At 40.8% G+C, this 21,178-nt stretch overlaps 1 protein-coding gene across 4 annotated transcripts in view; it reads left to right on the top strand.

Annotated features, from left to right (window-relative positions):
- Positions 1 to 7,521: 7,521 nt before the first annotated feature.
- LOC127456306 (homeodomain-interacting protein kinase 3-like) overlaps positions 7,522 to 21,178 on the top strand; it is an 86,725-nt gene continuing 73,068 nt past the window's right edge. For 3 of the 4 annotated variants that reach the window (XM_051724731.1, XM_051724729.1, XM_051724728.1), the window contains exon 1: positions 7,522 to 7,858. The gene's annotated coding sequence lies outside the window, so the exon portion shown is untranslated. The remainder of the gene's footprint in view (positions 7,859 to 21,178) is intronic. The other variant, XM_051724730.1, reaches the window with a different exon arrangement.

Below are 21,178 nucleotides of genomic sequence, written 5' to 3'. Positions count from 1 at the left end.
TAAATCCAAGATGAAACAAAGACAAAAGTTACTGAGTGCACCTTTAATTGGTCGAAATGGTTCACAGATCTGTTGGATTGATTCATTAGCAAATCAAACATGAGAAACTGCTTATTCAGATGATACCAGTTCTGTTATTTAACATTTATTGACATGATTGAAAACAATTACAATTACAATCCTCAAAATAGTTTTTTTTTTTTTGTTTTTTTCTTTTTTTTTTTTGGTCCTGTAAATCCTTTATATTTATGCACAGAGACTTGCAACTTCAGTAGGGTAAGATAGTGATTTCACCCCGTAGCTAACTTTTAATTGGTTAAACTGATTGTGTTTTTTCTGCTCCTGAGTTACAAAACTCCCAAGTCTTCCCAAATGCTATTATATTACATTTAATTAGTGTAAACCTGTTTCTGAAAGGTTTAAATCAGGTTTGAAGTTTAAAGCAGCTGAACAGAAAAAGAACAGCTGCAGCCTCTTCAGTATGTTCCAGTGAGGTATACTTCAACTTGCTTTAAGGATCAGTCAGATGACATAAGCAGCTACTTGAGTCTGTATGCACGTAAGAACACCTCAAGCCATTTGGTTACATTTGACCAGCTGGCCGAAGGGTGATCTTTGCCTCCTAGGGCTGGCTTGTTTCTGGCAACAGGAAGTAGCAATTAACTGGGGGATGGAAGTGTCTGAATCACTCAATGGAAAGGGACAAATAGACACACCAAAACACTCTTTAACAGTAATACTTCCAAGTATCTTCAAGTAATGTTTACCACAGATCTTATTTTACTCATAAATGGAAAAACCCCATTACAAAAACCCATAGGAAATTCCAGAGGTAACCCATGTCGAATTAGCCTTCCAGTTATGCGTACAAATTGACATCACAGCTGAACAGCTCTATTGTGTGCTTCAGAAATGATGAAGCAACTATGTTGCCCAGTAATCATTTCTTTATTGAGAAATATTTTTCTGGTTGTAGAGCACAATCGTTGTTTGTAAATTAGGATGGTCACAAATGTTTTCCCAAAATCCTCTAAAGGAATAGTTCACCCAAAAATGATAATTAACTCATCATTTACTCACCCTTCACCAATCAGAGAACAACACCCAACAAAGCCCACAAAACTAGCCCAAGAACGACCGCCCACTCCAATGATGCAGTGTGAAAGAATCAATCGAGTCAGTTAATTATAGGTATATAAACAATATACAGCACACTCATTTAACACTTTATTTGGAACACCTTTACACCTACTTATTCATGCGATTATCTAATCAGCCAATCGTGTGGCAGAAATGCAATGCATAAAATCATGCAGATATGGGTCAGGAGCTTCAGTTAATGTTCACATCAACCATCAGAATGGGGGAAATATTTGATCTCAGTTATTTAGACCATGGCATGATTGTTGGTGCTAGATGGGCTGGTTTGAGTATTTCTGTAACTGCTGATCTCCTGGGATTTTCAAGCACAACTCAGAATGGTGCCAAAAACAAAAACAAGACTTGTCCTCCGCCACCAGGATTGAGGTGAGTAACCGCGCCACCACGAGGACCTAGTAAGCAGTGGGAATTGGGCATGCCACATTGGGGAAAAAATAACTTCATTCGCAATGCTTCATGGGATTGTAGTTCATGTCCTCGTGAAAGGTGGTAAGTACACAGTCTTGTACCTTCATCTTTTTGTCCGATTTTCAAATAGTTTTTTGTATCAAAACAAAGTTTGTAATTTTGTGATTCACCTCGGAGCTGGTTGGTTTGGTTCATGACTTACAACTCTTTTATGAAGGATTTTATGAAAAGCATATGCAAAAAATTAATAGAAAAAATACTTCTGGAACCCAGACGGCTAAAAATTGCGTGGGCACTGTTGCACTCTATTACGACATGTCACACATTTATGTGGGAAACAGAATACCGAAGACACCAAACTTAAACAAATACACAATGAATTACGGCAAAAGCTCTTTTTTTTGTTGTACCAGCGAATAAGCATAACTGAGCACACCTGCATCACTTTTAGACAACCTATATGATTTATTAATGCATTGTAAATTATTATTTATTTCCTTAGAACAAGCTGCCAAAGGAGTGTCATTAGTTGACTGTCATATGTAACATATTGAAACACAGCACTGAAATTAAAATCACTTAAAAAACTGCAAAATCGTTGCTTTCCATCATCTTTCATGTCGACATGCCCATAGAGCATTCAGCTTGTAGTCCAAAAATCCCGGAAGAGAATTTGCCATGGGTTCCCTGTGGATTTTTTGATGGTTTTTTATAATTGGGTTTTTGAACTTATGAGCAAAAATCTACAACATAAATTACACAGTCATGCCTCAATCGTGAATTTTGAAGCTGTATTTAATTATCTACCTTTTTTTCGGCTTCAAAATTCATGTTTGAGGTATGACTGTGTGTAATTTATGTTGTAAAACAAAACGTCCACGTATCGTCAAGTAATGATTACCACAGACCTTATTTTACTCATAAGTTCAAAAACTCCATTGGAAAATCCTGAGGGAACCCATGGAAAATTAGACTTCCGGGTTCGCCTACAAATTGATGTCACGCATGAACAGCTCTATTCCATTGTCAGAACTCGGCAACTCCATTCCCTGATGATTCAGTACACTTAACATTGTGTCACTAAGCTGACGCTACGGGGAGTGTCCTTCTACATGACCTAGTTTTAACCCTTCTAAAATAACGCCAGGATTGGCTTATTGTGTTTTAAGTCCCGTCCTTTTAGGTGTGAAGCTGTCCGATATAAAATGCAAACACCCTGCGAGCCCCTCAATCTCCATGTGCTGCGTCTTTGCTGATACAGTATGTGCATGATGAGCTTCGGCCCTCTGCAAAAGCGCACAACCTCATCATGTTTGGCGGTTCTGATGCTGGGGATGATGTCTCTCGCTGCATCTGGCGAGTGGTCAATGGAGGACACTGCCGCCCCTTCCCCCAGTGAGGGTGAGGAGCGTGCACACGCCATTGACAAGGAGATGCTTTGCATCCTTTCAAGGGTGGTCGAAGAGTTTGGTCTCGAGTGGTCTCCTCCAGAGGAACCTGAAATATCTCACCTTGATGAATGGTTCCTGCAGTCCGGACGTCATCAAGCAACCACGTTCTGCATATCTCCCTCGTTCTTCCTGGAAGTTCATAATGAACTGACGAAATTCTGGCACGCACCCTATTCAGCTCATTCACACAGCAATTCCACTCTCCTCACTAAAGTGGACCACGGGGAAGACAAAGGTTATGCCCAACTTCCCCCTGTGGAAGAGGTGATAGCGGCACATCTCTCCCCAGCGAGTAGCAGTTCGTGGAAATCACGCCCCGTTCATCCTTCCAAGCTGTGTCGATTGTCGTCCGCACTGGCTGGAAAAGCATACTCAGCAGCGGGCCAAGCTGGTTCAGCACTCCATGTGATGGCGGTGCTCCAAGTTTTCCAAGCTAAGCTCCTCAAGCAAATGGACGAGCAAGGCTACGATCCAGAGATGTTCAAAGAGCACCGCACCGCTACGGACTTAGCGCTGCGAGCCACGGAAGTCACTGTAGAGGCCGTTGGCAAGTCAATAGCCAACCTGGTTGTTTTGGATCGTCACAACTGGCTGACCCTCATGGAAATGCGTGACGTGGAAAAAGCCACTCTATTTGATGCTCCGGTGTCTCCAGCCGGCCTTTTCAGTGGCTCTGTGGATTTTCTGAGCGCTACGTCACGACTCAGCAGCACTCACAGGCTATGAGACATTTTATGCCAAAATGGAGCAGTACTTCTTCACAACCGGCTTGCTACCGCTTTGTCTTGGGCCAGGACCCGACTAAAAACCACAAGCCTGCTGCCTCAGCACTGCCAAAAGCCACTGCCGAGCCGCCAGTAAAGCCACGCAAGCTGTCGCCCAAACGAAGGCAGCCGAAAAAACCCTCATGCAGCAAAAGCACTCCTGACAAGCACAGTCCTATGAAGTGGAATGTAGAGCTTGCTGTTCCTTCCAGAACCGTTCCGAAGAAGGCTCAATTGGAGACACGTAATGATTATTTCCTCTTCCCCATTGCTGTTTGTCGGGAAATTAATATTATTGTTCAAAATGGTGTTCAAAATGTTGTTTCTGTGTCTCACATTCAGTCACATGCAATAAAGAATGCAAAAAAAGAGTACAGCGCTCGTTGCACATGCACGAGGCAAAGCCCACACAAAACCTGAATGAGTGGTTGCATACCAGCTCCTTTTATACCCGTATGTCCGGGGGAGTGGCATGCAAGTTCCCCCCTCCTCGGCCAATCTTATGGTGGGCGGCAGGAGCGAGGTAAGTGCTTCGATGTCAGTGGACTCAGCACGGCCATGGGGCTCGAGTCCCCTCGACATGGCACCTCGAGCTACGCCCCACTGCAAGGCCCCACCTGCCAGTACGTATGACGTGATCATTCCCTTGGTCCCCCTTGCCCAGAGTTTGGGCGCGTGGCTCGCGCTTTCCAACCCATCGCAATGGCTGACCCGGACCGTCCGACTCGGCTACGCAATTCAGTTCGCCAGGCGCCCGCCCAGGTTCAGCGACATCTGCTTCACCTCGGTGAAGGGCGAGAACGCCGCTACCTTGCGTGCAGAGATCGCGACCCTTCTGTGCAAGGGCGCGATAGAACCTGTCCCTCCAGCCGAGATGAAGAAAGGGTTCTACAGCCCTTACTTCATCGTACCAAAGAAAGGCGGAGGGTTGCGACCAATCCTGGACCTGTGAGTACCGAACCGGGCTTTGCACTGACTCCCGTTCAAGATGCTGATGCAAAAACGCATTCTAGCGAGCGTCCGGCATCAAGATTGGTTTGCGGCGGTAGACCTGAAGGACGCGTACTTCCACATCTCGGTCTTACCTCGACACAGACCCTTCCTGCAGTTTACCTTCAAAGGCCAGGAGTACCAGTACAAGGTCCTCCCCTTCGGCCTGTCCTTGTCCCCTCGCATCTTCACGAAGGTCACAGAGGCAGCCCTTGCCCTGCTAAGGGAAGTGGGCATCCGCATCCTCAACTATCTCGACGACTGGCTAATCCTAGCTCACTCTCGAGAGTTGCTGTGCGTACACAGGGACCTCGTGCTCTGGTACCTTAGCTGACTGGGGCTTCGGGTCAACTGGGAAAAGAGCAAGCTCTCCTCGGTTCAGAGCATCTCTTTTCTCGGTTTGGAGTTGGACTCAGTCTCGATGATGGCGCACCTCACGAACGAGCGTGCACAGTCAGTGCTGAACTGTCTGAAGGCGTTCAGGCGGAGGACAGCAGTTCCACTGAAACTTTTTCAGAGGCTCCTGGGGCATATGACATCCTCACCGGTGGCCACACCGCTCAGGTTGATACATATGAGACCGCTTCAGCACTGGCTTCAGACTCGAGTTCCAAGATGGGCATGGCGCCGCGGGACACATCGCGTGGCCATCATGCCGATCTGTCGCCGCCTCTTCAGTCCTTGGACCGACCTTGCATTTCTACGGGCAGGGGTTCCCCTAGAGCAGGTCTCCAGGCGCGTTGTGGTTACAACAGATGCCTCCAAGACAGGCTGGGGTGCCATATGCAATGGGCACACAGCCGCCGGCTCCTGGAGTGGCCCAAGGCTGCGTTGGCACATCAACTGCCTAGAGTTGTTGGCAGTACTGCTCGCCCTGCGGAGGTTCCGGCCGTTGATCCAGGGCAAGCATGTGTTGGTCCGGATGATCAACACAGCAACGGTAGCATATATCAACTGTCAAGGTGGTCTACGTTCCTGTTGCATGTCACAACATTCAGTCTCCTCCTCTGGAGTCAGCAGCACCTCAAGTTGCTACGAGCCACTCACATCCTGGGCGACCTCAACACCGCAGTGGACGCGCTGTCACGACAGGTTACCCTCAGGGGAGAGTGGAGACTCCACCCCCAGGTGGTCCAGCTGTGGAGTCGATTCGGTCAAGCACAGGTAGACCTGTTTGCTTCCCGGGAATCCTCCCACTGCCCGCTTTGGTATGCCCTGACCGAGGCACCACAGCTGGCCCCCTGGACTATGCAAATACGTGTTTCCACAAGTGAGTCTGTGCAAGGTCAGGGAGGACGAGGAGCAGATCGTCCTAGTAGCACCCTACTGGCCCACCCAGACGTGGTTCACAGATCTCACGCTCCTCGCGACAGCCCTCCCGGTGAATTCCCCTGAGGATGGACCTTCTTTCTCAGGGACGGGGCACCATCTGGCTCCCGCGACCAGACCTCTGGAATCTCCACGTCTTGCCCTTGGACGGGACAAGGAAGACCTAAGTGGCCTACCACCCGCGGTGGTAGACATGATCACTCAGGCTAGGGCTACCTCTTCAAGGCATACAGGCGCCTCGTAGTGGCGTCTGTTCGCTAAGTGGTGTTCTTCCCAACGTGAAGACCCCCAGAGATGTGCAGTCGGATCGGTGCTTTCCTTCCTGCAGGAGAGGCTGGAGGGGCGGCTGTCCCCCTCTACCTTGAAGGTGTATGTAGCCACCTATTTCGGCTCATCACGATGCAGTAGATGGTAAGTACTTGGGGAAGCACAACTTGATCATCAGGTTCCTGAGAGGCGCTAGGTGGTTGAATCCCTCCAGACCACGCCTCGTCCCCTCGTGGGACCTCTCTATAGTCCTTCGGGGTCTACGGGGAGCTCCATTTGACACCTCCAATTCAGTACACCTCCTATCAGAAGCTAATTGGCTAATTGTCTAAAGGCTTGACATCATTTTATGGAATTTTCCAAGCTGCTTAAAGGCACAGTTAACTTAGTGTAAACTTCTGACCCACTGGAATTGTGATTATAGTCAATTAAAAGTGAAACAATCTGTCTGTAAACAATTGTTGGAAAAATTACTTGTGTCATGGACAAAGATGATGTCCTAAACGACTTGCCAAAACTATAGTTTGCTAATATGAAATCTGTGGAGTGTATTTGAACTTCTGACTTCAACTGTAAGTATAGTGTGTGATACAAGTTTAAGCACGCTACCTATAGTTAAACGTTCTAAATTATTAAAAACTGTAGAATTAATTAATGATAAGAAGTTACAGAAAAGAAGTGACAATTTATGTTACATATCGTATATTGAACTGTTTGGAATATACTAAATAGTAAATTGGTCTATCAGCTGTATAGGAAAGAAGAGAGTCAAAACACACACATGTTCATACACTGGAATATTCATACATGCAGGTGATAATTTTGTCTTGTCTAATGTTAACCAATTAAAATTTGCACTGAACTTCGAACTCAGTGGTTGTTTGTTTTTCTGCAATTTATCCGATATGATGTCCCTGTTTACTATGATTACTAAGGCTATATGAACGACTTCTCAACTGGCCAATCCCAGACCGCCTGTAAGTAGCCCTTAGTAGCCAATCCGAACGCAGGAGGCGGGACCTGCCAGAATACGGGTGGGGGTAAAACATTACGCGTCGAGTTCCTCTAGGGTTGCTGTCATGTCTGTCTCGTGTGTTTTAGTTCTCTCGTAGCTCGATTAGTTCGGCCTGACGCAGTGTCATAAGCAGCAAACATTCCACCCGCACCAGAGTGAGTGTGGAGGGACATGATATCATATCGACTGTCAGTGCTGCTCTTCTCCGCACACAACATGGGCTCCACCGCCCAAATCACCAAGAGAAGAGCCCCGGAATCACTGCAATGCTCCGGACTCGCTCCTGTGTCGCGGATCGCGTGTATTGTTGAGTTTTATGAGGTGTAAAATGTGAGAAATTGCTGGTGTGGTGGACTCGGGACAAGATGGCAGCAGTATGAGAGCACACACACATACATGCTGTGACTTAAGTACAAGTGTGTAAAATGATCGGAGAACACCTGGATTAAATCTACTGTTACTCCGTGTGAAAGGTGAGACATTATTTTATTAATCTGAGTGATCGGAGATCTTGTAGTTTGATCATAAGTTAACTCGTGATGTTTATGGAACAAGTCGATCAAACATAACAAGGATGATCACATTGGCTGTGGCTCAAATTATGGTGAGCTGTCTACCTAGATAGCATTTTTGCGTGATGATTCGAACTTGGGTGATTCGATTCGAATGGTCGAACACGCCTATGATGCCCAGAAATTCCATCTAGGTACAGCTCACTTGATTTGAGACACGGCCAATATGAAGCCAGTGAAATAAGCAATTTTTACACTCGAAAAGTTCATCATTGGCTTTAATTATTAAGGTCAAATGTGAATGATGATTTGGCATTTCTTTTGAAATAGAAATGATCAAGGTAGAAAGTTACGCCTCTTTTGAAGATAGTAAGTCGGATAAACTTTGAGGAAGAAACATGTTTTATAACTTTATATAGGTGTAATTAAAAAGCTATTAACATTATGGAATGCTAAACAGATCAGTAAGTGAAGAATGAATTTATATGAAAATGATATGAATCAAAGTTTCATGACTTTTCTAAATATTGGATCATACATTTGTTAAGCATTATATAATGATTTAATGATAGGTAAAATATGTACATTAAATTAATCAAGGTTATTATAAAGTGCTACCAGATCTTGCATTTTTACACAGATAAAAATTTTTGTTTTAACAATCAAAATATTCATAAAGTTTTTTTTTTTTTTTTTTTTTTTTACGTGTCACAATCCAAAATCTAAACGGAGCTCAAAGAAAGCCAAACAAATATTGTGTAAATGCATCTCCAGTGCAATCAAATGAGGATTCAATTTTTACTTGATATTTTACATCTAAGAGGTCTTTCTACTATAGAAAAACATACTGTAAATTTCAGAACTCAAAACTTAATCCCCAAATGCAATAAAAGCATTTATTGAAACCAAGCTGCAAGACTCGTTCTCTTCTTCCGCGACTTCCCAAGGTAACTAGGGGGCCTATTAATTTATGACCACCTCTACAGCGAAAAAACATAAATGTCTACTTTGTCATTGCATCCTTGGCCCCGCCCACTGGCATTCAGTTCATTCACAGAGAGAGAGAGAGAGAGAGAGAGAGAGAGAGAGAGAGAGAGAGAGAGAGCAGCACAAACAAGGCCTAGTGTGGCCTAACTATTCCTGAACACCAAAGGGGAACCATCTGAACTATTTTTGTATATAAACATGTACTAGACAGACATCTTTGATCATTGTGATGCATCTTGTGCCACTTTCAAAAGATGGTGTGTCAATTTACAACTCTGAAAAGGAGAAGCCATTCAGTTTCATTCAACTTCTGTGCCTCTTGTTATTTTGAGCACAAACGCGCCATGGATGCGTTCTAACACCCATCTGCACTATTTTTGAGTGTTGGTGTATGTAAACATGCACTAGATGGATGTCTTTGACCGTCTTGATGTGTTTCCGGCGATGTGCATTCCAGGATGAAACTGGATGCGTGTGCATCTAGTTCACACCGTGCTTTAGACAATGTATGTGTGTCATGTGGATGTGTCTTCAGCGTATTTCAGTGTGGATTGCATGTTTTTTTCGGCTCGTATAAATATGGATTGCTTGTGAACCAGTCATAAAATGATTCAAGCTTTGCAAAGGAACTGCTATTGAAGGATGGGGCAGTTAAATATACTTGGACCCAATCGCAAAACAGTAAGTAAACCGTTCCGTTCATGAATATTTCAAATGTCATGACTGTTTAATAATTTATGGTGCTGACCCACTGTCTACAACGGGCGCGTCCATTGACATGACATGACGCAAAGGCTAGAGGCTGTCTACATCGGACACGTCGACACAAACTTTCTAAACAATATATTTGTGTTGTTGGCAGTAGCAGCGCCAGCGCGTGTAGTGCAAAATGGAATGGACCAATGGTGACGTGCCGCAATGGATGCTTCCATGGTAGACAGCATAATTGATTATAATAGGTTCTATTGCTTTTGATGCGACGCACCTCTTGTGTCCGGTGGAGACAGGGTGTGAGTATTAACCGTTTGGCTTGAGATGAACAGTTTAATATGTTTGGATGCAGTATGTTGCGTGTTGTATATACCCTGATATTTTGTTTTCTAATATTGTGGAGCTTGTTTGTTTTCTTCTGATTGAGTTTCAAATATGTCTGTATTTGAGGGGCTGCACGATGTTAGCCAATCAGACCAATGGCCGTTTACATTGAAGTTTAACGGAGGTACTTGGGGCAAAACCGAGTGTTTCAGACAGAGGGCCAGAGACAGGAAGGAAAATTATAATATAATACTAAATTATGACTGTTTTGGTGCAAAACCCCCCCCCCCAAAAAACAGCAACTTTACTAACATTGTCAGTCGACCTCAGGGAAGATAATATAATTATATTAAAAAAGAGCATTTCATGACCCCTTTAAGTGTAAAAAAAACGAAACAAAAAACTGCATGAGAAAAAAACAGCCAATATGTAGCCAGTAAAATAAGTTTATTTACACTCCATTTACACTTCATCACTTGCTTTAACCATTAATGTCAAATGGGAATGATAATTGGAGTCTTTAAGTCATTAGAAATTAACAAGATTAAAATGTATCTGTAGGTAAATTGCATAAACTTGTATTTTTATAATACTTTTATAAGTCATTAACAAACATTATAAAATGCTGGTAAGATCAGTAGTATCGTTAACATTTCAAGTATGAATATAGGAAAATGAATCAAATTATTTGAATGTACATTAACTAATGATCTGTTATGTATTAGCCCTTTATAATGTTTGTTAATGACTTATTCATAGACGTTATTATAAAGTGTTATAAAAAGGCATGTTTCTGTCAATGTTCGTAAATATTGTTATTGATAATAAAGAGCTACCAGATCTTGGGGTTTTAACACGGATGAACAAATATTTTATAGTCTATTATGCATAAATTGTTATTTGTCACAATCCAAAATCTTAATATAGCTCAAAGAAAACCAAACAAATGTTGTGAGCATGCATGGATGAGTCTTGTAAAATACAAATAGACTAATTTTTTTTCAATGCATGAGAAACTTGTTGGTTAAGTGCTGTTAAAAGTGCTATTTGTCTTGTTAGAAAAAAAGAACCCATGATGTGGATCATTTTGACTGTAGAAATCAAGTTGTAGGCAACTTTTTGTATTTTTTTTTTTTTTCAATTTAAGGTGACCACAGAGGCAATGAGTGTTTGCATGTTACTTATTGTGTTGTGGAGTTAAGGCTGGCCAGATCGGTCTTTTCAACTGCAGGGCTTTGCTTTTTATGAAGAATGAGTTCATTTAGTGGCGGCAGAGTGCTATAGTGAAGTCACATGAGGCCTGCAGAGTGCACAGGCATGTCTACACCATCACAAACTCCTGCCCTTGTTATTCACTGTGGTGAGGCCTGCCACCAAAATAGACCTGACTACAGTGCATGTTGTGACTCAGAGGAATTTACATTTAAAGGGGCTGCTCAGAAATTACCTTTTGTTTGGAATTCTGGGAAAACATGCATACTGAAACTTTAGTTTCAAGACCGCTCATGCTTTATGGCCTTGTGTTCTTATCCTTGAGTTTGGTTCAGATAACCGACTTCCTTGCTTTTTGACAGTTGGTATTATATTCAGCCCCTCCCATCCCAGCAAAATGAAACCACTGTGTTAAACCAGAGTTGCTTAATTTAGGTTGTTATTAGTCCTGGTTATGAAAACCGTCACACTGTTTTTGCAGAGGAAAAACTATGACAATTTTTCATACTTTGGTTTAAGGATTTGATAAACCCCTAAACCTCAGAATTAAACTTTGCATTTAATAATTTATGCTACAGATATGAGTAACTCATTAGTCACTTTTTAACTATCGAGCCATTGCTATCAACTGTCCAGCCGGGGCCAATAGCCTTGAGACCAAAATCGATCTGCGTTCCCACCATCAGGCCAATAGCCCTGCAGCGTTGCCCTAAAACCTGCCCATAACACGCCGCCCTGGTGCCAACGTCATGGCACCCCACCCATTTCATAAGCAAGATGGAAGCTCCAGCTGAGGTATCATGTTATCTAGTTATCTAGAACATCAAGTTTATATTGTTTGTAAACATTAGCTAGCTGGCAAGATAAGTTAGTGGTGACAACTCACAGACTATAACTGCCACGGTGTCCCAACACACCGTCCATGATCTCGAACCATGGAAAGTCCTTTCTTTAGGCACTGCTTTGTCCATTGTGCATTTTAACGGATTTGTACTGTACCCGCAATTTCTTTTACATTTTTCCTGAACCTGTACCGTTGTGCGCTGGATATACAACCTGGCAAGTTTGTGGGAACTCCTACCTTTGACATTGACCCTGCCTCACTCCCCAGTTGGCCTTGTTTGGCCCAAGGGTAATCAGCGGGCCACTGGCCCCGAGAAAGCCCCGAAGAGGCACAATGAATCCCTGGAAGTGACGGTGGAAACACAACTGGTCCTGGCATGCACTAGCATGCCCTCTTTTGGCTCGATAGTGGAAACGCGGCTATTGTGTGGCTTGTTGAGGAGAGGACTGTTACCTTTTCCAAAGGGATCAGCATTATGATTTAGACTTCACATACCGTATGAAAATTGAGAGTTCATGGCAAATTTGCAGCAAACTTTCCACAAATTCAAGACTGATCTTATTTTCTCTATAAATATTTTCAGATTTTAGTTATTATTGTAACATAGTATATTCTTAAAGAAGAGTTCTCATCAAAAAATCCTCTACTTGCAGCAATAACACCTTCTAGCTGTCAGATTGTCCAGATCCTCAGGTGACATTTCACCCCACGCTTCCTGTAGCACTTGCCATAGATGTGGCTGTCTTGTTGGGCACTTCTCACGCACCTTACAGTCTAGCTGATCCCACAAAAGCTCAATGGGGTTAAGATCTATAACACTCTTTTCCAATTATCTGTTGTCCAATGTCTGTTTCTTTGCCCACTCTAAACTTTTCTTTTTGATTTTCTGTTTCAAAAGTGGCTTTTTCTTTGCAATTCTTCCCATAAGGCCTGCACCCCTGAGTCTTCTCTTTACTGTTGTACATGAAACTGGTGTTGAGCGGGTAGAATTCAATGAAGCTGTCAGCTGAGGATATGTGAGGTGTCTATTTCTCAAACTAGAGACTCTGATGTACTTATCCTCTTGTTTAGTTGTACATCTGGCCTTCCACCTCTCTTTCTGTCCTTATTAGAGCCAGTTGTCCTTTGTCTTTGAAGACTGTAGTGTACACCTTTGTATTAAATCTTACGCAGCCCCATATGCAGCAGAGTGCGATGCACTGTGTGTTGTGACACATTCCTCCCGTAACCATCATTACAGATTTTCTGTGACTTGTGCCACAGTAGACCTTCTATTGATTCGGACTAGATGGGATAGCCTTTGTTGCCCTCGCGCATCGATGAGCCTTTTGTGCCCAACACCCTTTGTGTGGTTTGTCCCTCCTCGGACCACTGTGGGTAGGTATTCGCCACTGCTGACTTGGATCACCCCACAAGTCTTGCCGTTTAAGACATGCTCTGATCCAGTCGTATGGTCATAACAATTTGCCCCTTTTCAAAGTTGCTCATGTCTTCATTTTTGCCCATTTCTCCTGCATTCAACACATTGACAACGAGAACTGATTGTTTGCTTACCATCTAATCTACCCAGGCCTTGACATGTGGCCTTGTTAGTAGATGATCAATGTTTTTTGCTTCACCTGTGAGTGGTCATAATGTTTCAGCTCATCAGTGTATATTCCTCTTAAGCATGTATTATAATAGCCTGGGTCAAAACTGTGTCTCACGAATGTTGTGCGACGGTCAGTCCGTGACACTCTAAGCAGGCGATCCGGGCCATGTAAACTGATCGCTGTCACGAGATTGCTGCTCTCGCTGGATCCGCATGAGAGTGATTGAGCAACTTCAAAGTAAAAGTGCTTCACATGCGACATACTGCAGATAAATTTCATATTCACTGTGCACTGTGAATCTTATTACTGTTTGTGAATTAGTTTGAAAAAATGTGATTGCTAATGCACACATACCGTCTGTTTTTGCTGGGCTTCTTCCTATTGTATTACAGTTTCTTTATGTGCAATGAATTACTAAAATAGAAAGACTAAATAGAAAGCAGGAGAAACTGAAATCTTATTTTTTTATTACTATTTATTTACAAAGTGTGAGTAAATCATGCTAAATAAATGTAAATTAATTTTTTAGACAATTTATTTGTCATTTTACTATTATATAAAATTGTCATATATCAACATTATATCGGCCTATCAGCTACCCTGCTCTCTGTGTATCGGATATCGGTTAACCTCTAAACACATTACAGTATTTGTATTACAGAAATGTTTTAAATGTATAGAAATGTACTTAAAAATCACCTTTTCAAACAGGAAAAGGCACCCTTTTCATGAAATTACCCTTTAGCAGTGTATTTTTCTTATTTAATTTTTTGTGCTTGTGTTGTCCCGGTTAACACATTACTTGCATATTGGTCCACCTTTATTTTTTTTAATTTTTCATCTTGTATGAAAAATGTTTAGCAGCCTATTCTGCATGTTCCTCTTATTTGTTGGTTGATTTATGGTGTAGCCTTATTTACGTGAAGTAAACACGCTTACATGATGCACTACAGCTGTCTCATGAACTCGATCCACAGTCTTTTCACGTAGAGACTGCTGTGTTCGGCAGGTCATTTACCCCGCTTGACTTTACCTCTCTGGTTAGTACTGATTCAGTTTAGAGCCTTTCACAAAATCCTGTGGGAAACACTGCGTAAGTGAGACTGTGGTGGGTGGACCTCAGACCCTCTAGGGGTGTCCGGGGGCATGGTCCCCCGTAAGAATTTTTTTTACATTTTGCATCAATCTAGTGCATTTTGAGAGCAAAATTAAGAGGCTAGATCTATGAAGAACTTTGTGCTCTTGTAAACAATTTTGTAGTAATTTAATCATAAACACATTGGTTGTATGGATATGAATAGTGATGACATGGGAAAAAAAATCACACACACAAAGCATGAAAAATGAGACGGAGTTTAACACTGTTAAAAAAACTGAACTGAAAATACTCTGACCTACTACACCTTTCTCTGCTGTCAAAATCACCTGCTGTCCCTCCCTCATGGGAGGCTGTCTCCCCTGCTGCCCCTATGGGAAGTACCTGTCCTGCTGCACCTCTCTGAATGTCTGTCCCTCTATGAGAGTCAGCTGAGGCTGTCTCTCCTGCTGTCTCTTCTGCTACAAAGAAACAAGTAACGTTAAAATTCCACTGTTACTCCAGTTTATTTCTTGACAATATCCTATGAATAATCTGTTTGGCTATTGACTTGCCATCTAACTATGCTAGCTATACCTACCTCTGTAGCTGTTTCTTCCTCATCTGGTGGTGGATTTTGCTCTCTCTTCTTGAAATATAAAAAAATGCTCATGATCTGAAAATCAAGGGTACAAACATTAAGCTTAAAACAGTAGCGTTACTTCAACTTGATTAATTAACATTACAAATAGCCTAACGTTACATGATGAGCCAACTTGCTCCTCAGATGCTGAAAATAGTTACGTTGTCAGAGCCACTGGTAATAACGTTAACGTTAGATAATTAGCTTACGTTAGCTAGGTAGATGTCGTGTTACATACATTATACTTTGTTTTTCATGACAAGCAGCCGGATATATCAGTCGACATAAGCGAGGAGACTGACAGCTAACGTTGTTAGCTAAAATTAGCATTACTTAGCTAACTTTAATGTTACCTAACTTAGCTAAAGTTAGATTAACGTTAATTATCAATGATAACTTCTGAAGTAATGTTATCTGTTTGCTGTTGTACATTAATAATGATACAATTGTGTTTGGACTAGTCTGCAGTGGATACTGTAACGTTAGTTAACGTTACTTACAGGCACGGTTCCAGATCAAAATCACTGAGGGTGCTTCTGAAAATAGTGAGGGTGCTCTTTATAAAGTGGAGATGTATCGTAATTACAAATTTTTTTAATAGATTAAATAATGTTTAAATGCTACTAAAACAACATTTTTTTTATTTATTTTTTTTATGTAGAAAACATTTATTACAACCAATCAGTAATTGCACTGATTTAAATTTCTCAAGCCTTAAAGGTGCACTCAGTAATTTTTTCCTCATTTAAACTCCTAAAGACATGAATTGTAATTTTGCAATATATGTAGGAAATCATGAGCACTCACATTAAAATGAAGACTCCAGTCATATCAGTAACCTTATAAAAGCTGTTTTATTCTACATGGAGATGGTCCGCACATGGGGGCTGCCATGTTAGAATCACACGACCAGCCGAATACTACTCGTTTAATCTCAGTAACCATCCTGTTATTTGACACTTTCACTCATTGATTAAAGTAATCATGGTTGACTGTGAATATTGAATTTCTACAATGGCATCTGAAACTGAAAACTATTGATTTTAAATGATGCTGCATCCAAGCCGCTAGGTGTCACTGTAGGTCCAAGATGACACAAAGACAAGTGCACCTTTTAGTAGGCATTAACTAAAGGCAAACTTATGAGTTCGAGGCAGATTCTTTTGACTGCTTCATTACAAAGAACTGGATCAGAATAGTCAAGAACAAACTGGGTAAAACACCATTTCTTTTGCCATGGTGCTGTAGATTCTGTTGTGGTGTCTTGGAAACAGTATTTTAGGGGCTACAATATGCAGATGTTGAGGAACATTTGACAGAATGAAAAATAAGAACTGGTTCTTGATTTTTAGTCCTAGTAACACACACCATGTTGTTGTCTTTGATCATGAAACCAGGTGATTCATAAGGTTTTCCCAGGGTTTTCCCTTACTCAAGTTTCATTGTGGTAAGGGTGTGTAAAGCCAGACATCTCCAAAAATTCAGTACTATTGCAGTTCATGTGTGGGTGGTAGGATGGTATATACTAGGGATGTCCTGATACAATTTTTTTTGAGAACGAGTACTGATACTTTTTTTCTGCCGATACAGAGTCCGATAACCATTTCCCCCCCCCCCCCCCATATCAACAGTTTTTCAATTGTATCATCAAAATGGTTCTTAAATAAGTACATTTATTAAAACTTTAATCAAAGAAAAATATAACAATTCATTTTCAACATAATATAGTAGTATTTCTTTTTTTGTCCAATAAAGTGTTGCATAACAGAGCATCACAGATGTGGGATATTGCTTAAATCTAATATAATTACTATTTATTCTTATTATAGTATAATATTACAGTGAATATTACATAACTACAGTGCATTCAGAAATATTCAGACCCCTTCATTTTCTTCACATTTTGTTATTTTGTAGCCTTATGCTAAAATGCTTTAAATTATTTATTTTGTTTCTTTTTGAGACAGTCTACACTTGTCTCAAGTCTTTTTGGGTATGATGCTACAAGCTTTGCACACCGGGATTTGGGGATTTTCTGCCTTTCTTCTCTGCAGATCCTCTCAAGCTCTGTCAGGTTGGATGGGGACCGTCGGTGGGCAGCCATTTTCAGGTCTCTCCAAAGATGTTCGATTGGGTTCAAGTCCGGGCTCTGGCTGGGCCACTTAAGGACATTCACAGAGTTGTCCCTAAGCCACTCTTGCATTGTCTTGACTGTGTGCTTAGGGTCATTGTTCTGTTGGAAGGTGAACCTTTGGCCCAGTCTGAGGTCCTGAGCGCTCTGGACCAGGATTTCATTAAGGATATTTCTGTATTTTGCTGCGTTCAACTTTCCTTCAACCCTGTTTAGTCCTTGCCGCTGAAAAACACCCCCACAGCATGATGCTACCACCACCATGCTTCGCCGTTGGGATGGTATTGAGCAGGTGATGAGCGGTGCCTGGTTTCCTCCAGACTTGACGCTTGTAATTGAAGCCAAACAGTTCAATCTTCATTTCATCAGACCAGAGAATCTTGTTTCTCACAGTCTGAGAGTCCTTTAGGTGCTTTTTTCCGTGTCTTGCACTGAGGAGAGGCTTCCGTCTGGCCACTCTACCATAAAGCCCAGATTGGTGGAGTGTTACAGTGATGGTTGTCCTTCTGCAAGTTTCTCCCATCTCCACACATGATCTCTGGAGCTCAACCAGAATGACCATCAGGTTCTTGGTCACCTCTCTTATCAAGGCCCTTCTTCCCCGATTGCTCAGTTTGGCTGGGCGGCCAGCTCTAGGAAGAGTCCTGGTTGTTCCAAACTTCTTCCATTTAAGAATTATGGAGGCCACTGTGCTCTTGGGAACCTTTCATGCAGCCGAAATGTTTGTAGCCTTCCCCAGATCTGTGCCTCAACACAATCCTGTCTCTGAGCTCTGCAGGCAGTTCATTTGACCTCATGGCTTGGTTTTTGCTCTGATATGCATTTTCAGCTGTGAGACCTTACATAGACAGGTGTGTGACTTTCCAAATCATGTTCAATCTATTTAATTTTCCACAGGTGGACTCCAATCAAAGTGTAGAAACATCTCAAAGATGATCCAGAGAAATGGGATGCACCTGAGCTAAATTTCAAGTGTCATAGCAAAGGGTCTGAATACTTATGTCAATGTGATATTTCAGTTATTTATTTTTAATACATTTTCAAAGGTATCAAAAATATGGGTTTTGCTTTGTCATTATGGGGTATGGAGTGTAGACTGATGTGAAAAAATAAATAAAGCATTTTAGCATAAGGCTGCAACATAACAAAATGTGAAAATGAATACTTTCTGAATGGACTGTATACAGTAGTGATCTATTTCTGTCATACGTTTTCCTTTAAATTTATCTTTTATTTTGAAGAGGCTTTTTATTTTTAATTGGTTCTGTGTATGAAGGTGGCTTCTCAATCCAGAAAAGCTGGTTGCTATGTGACTCAAGTGATTACTGAACTGCAAAAGGCTGCTATTTAATTAAATAAATATGTAGTCTGTCGTGCTAAAAAGTGAATTAGCACTCTGCTCGCTGTCTTCTGCTGCAAACAAGGTGCGCGGTGCTCATGATGAGTCAAAGAGCCGGGTCCACACATTCACAAACACTCACGTTTGAAGCGCGCAACACGTTAACTATATATTTATCACATTAAATCGCAGCTTTTGCGGTTAAATTCTCACTGGGACATAAGATTTTAATTTGTGTGCTGAATGTTTGGGGAATGACATTTGTACATCAGATGGTATTATTTTTTTGGTATTGGAGTATTTTTATGAGCATGGGTACATTGTAAAAAAAAAAAAAGACAAATCCTGTTAAATTTACAGTAAAAACTGGCAGCTGTGGTTGCCAGAAATTCAGTGTAAAAAATATGGTAACCACCCTTCAGGCTTTATGGGATGTAATTTTGATGCCTGTATATTTTACAGTGCATTACTGTTTATATGATTAAATGATATAATCGTAATACTTTGTAACCGTCTGAAACTGTAAAAATCTGCTTTTAACTTTATAATGTATTGTTACTCACCGTAGTAATTACAATAAGGTACATGAAGACATGAAGTTCATCAATAGTGGCTCCTCCAGGAGCAATGACCAATGAACATGTAGAGACAGTGCTCAGTGTCACTCACACAAACACTAAACACCATCAGGGTAACACGTGAAATTAAAATAATGCAATAAACATTAACTAAACTACATTAAATATAACACAGAACACCCCAGTGTAGATAAGTGGTATTAAAAATGAGAAGAAACATAACTATTCCCATAAATATAATGAATTGTGATTGTCACGCAGGGAATTCTGGGAACGGCCATTATTGTTTTTTTGTTTTTTTACTGTAATTTTAACAATTTACCGTAAAAAGTACGTTCTCTCTTGTAAAACGTAATATACATTTTTACCGTTAATTATGTTAAAATCATACTTTTTACATGTAAAAAAGCAAATGTTTACAACATTTTACCGTATTGTCACATGTATTGTCTTTTTAAATATATTCAAATTTTTTACTGTATATTTTAAGGTAACTTCCCATTAACCAATTTTTGTACCTAATACTGTAGCATTTTTGCAGTCTTTAACCTTTAAAATTACAGTGTACAAGTACACAAACGCGGTATTGGACCTGATTCCAATACCAGTATCAGTATCTGGACATCTCTAGTATACACCATGTGACAGTAGAAACGTTTAAACTGGTAGAGATTGTGCTATATTGTTTATTATGTAGGTATATCCACAGGACAATAAAAAAAAAAAAAAAAAAACAGAAAACTACATAGTCTACCCAGCAAACAGGCTGTTTCAGTGTAGTTAAAATAATTGCTCCCATTATAATAATTTAAGCTATGATGTATATGAGGCGTGTTATACATTTATTAGATATTATAAATTTATAGAATTAATGGTGTGGAAGTGTGCTTATATCTGCAATTTTAGAATGGCCTCAGACGTGGTCCCTCCAATCATATTTATAATGTTTTTATTATTATTATTTAACCCATGTTACATTATCGCGATACCTGGCCAAGCACCATGCAGACACTGTCAGTAACCTTAGTAACAGCTGCACTAACCAAGCACAAGCGCAAGAGATTTTCACATTTAGGTTTACACACAATTTTTTTTTTTATTTATTTTTTTTTTAATAAGTTATATTTTGTTATTATATAGAATATCTTGCCATGTTAATAAAACATTTCATCCCTTACAAAAAATCTAAACTAGCTGCAAATTTGCCACTTGTTATTTTCACCTGCAAATGAGCTTGTGATTCGCTGCATATGTTTGCCAGAAGTTTGCAGCTCTTCACCGATAGTAGTGAACCTCCGGCAAACCTTTGGCAACAGTGGACAGTTTGCCGCTAGTTTGACCGTGGCAAATTTGTGGCAAGTTTGAGGCAAATTTGACATGAACTTGCGATTTTCTTAAAGGATGTTTTTTTTTTTAAGCGTAGATTTTAAATTGTTTAAATAACCGTGACTTTTTTTTTTTTTTTTTTTTTTTTAATCACGGTTTCTAGTGAAATCACGACACCCCTAATCGAGATATATATCGGTCTGCGATTTATATATGATGTATCCAGTATATCCAATAGGGTTGCTCCGATACCAAAATTTTGGCTTCGGTACGATACCAGCCCTGGTATTGATACTAAATCGATACTTGGGCAACAAATAAAAATACCTCAGATTTCAGTTAATTACACCGAAAATGACTTGATTAAAAGAACTGCAAGTCTTACAGATACAGTACAAATTCTGCATTTTTCATTTTTATTTTTCTGGATTCCATGTTAAATATTTGACATTTTTTGTGTCAAATTATTACATATACAGTGTTTTATCAAATTATTACATATACATCTTTAATCAAAGA

Source organism: Myxocyprinus asiaticus, chromosome 18 (assembly GCF_019703515.2).
Source record: "Myxocyprinus asiaticus isolate MX2 ecotype Aquarium Trade chromosome 18, UBuf_Myxa_2, whole genome shotgun sequence".
Lineage (NCBI taxonomy): Eukaryota > Metazoa > Chordata > Actinopteri > Cypriniformes > Catostomidae > Myxocyprinus > Myxocyprinus asiaticus.
Note: the sequence above shows the minus strand (reverse complement) of the source record. Positions and strands in the feature narration are given on the sequence as shown.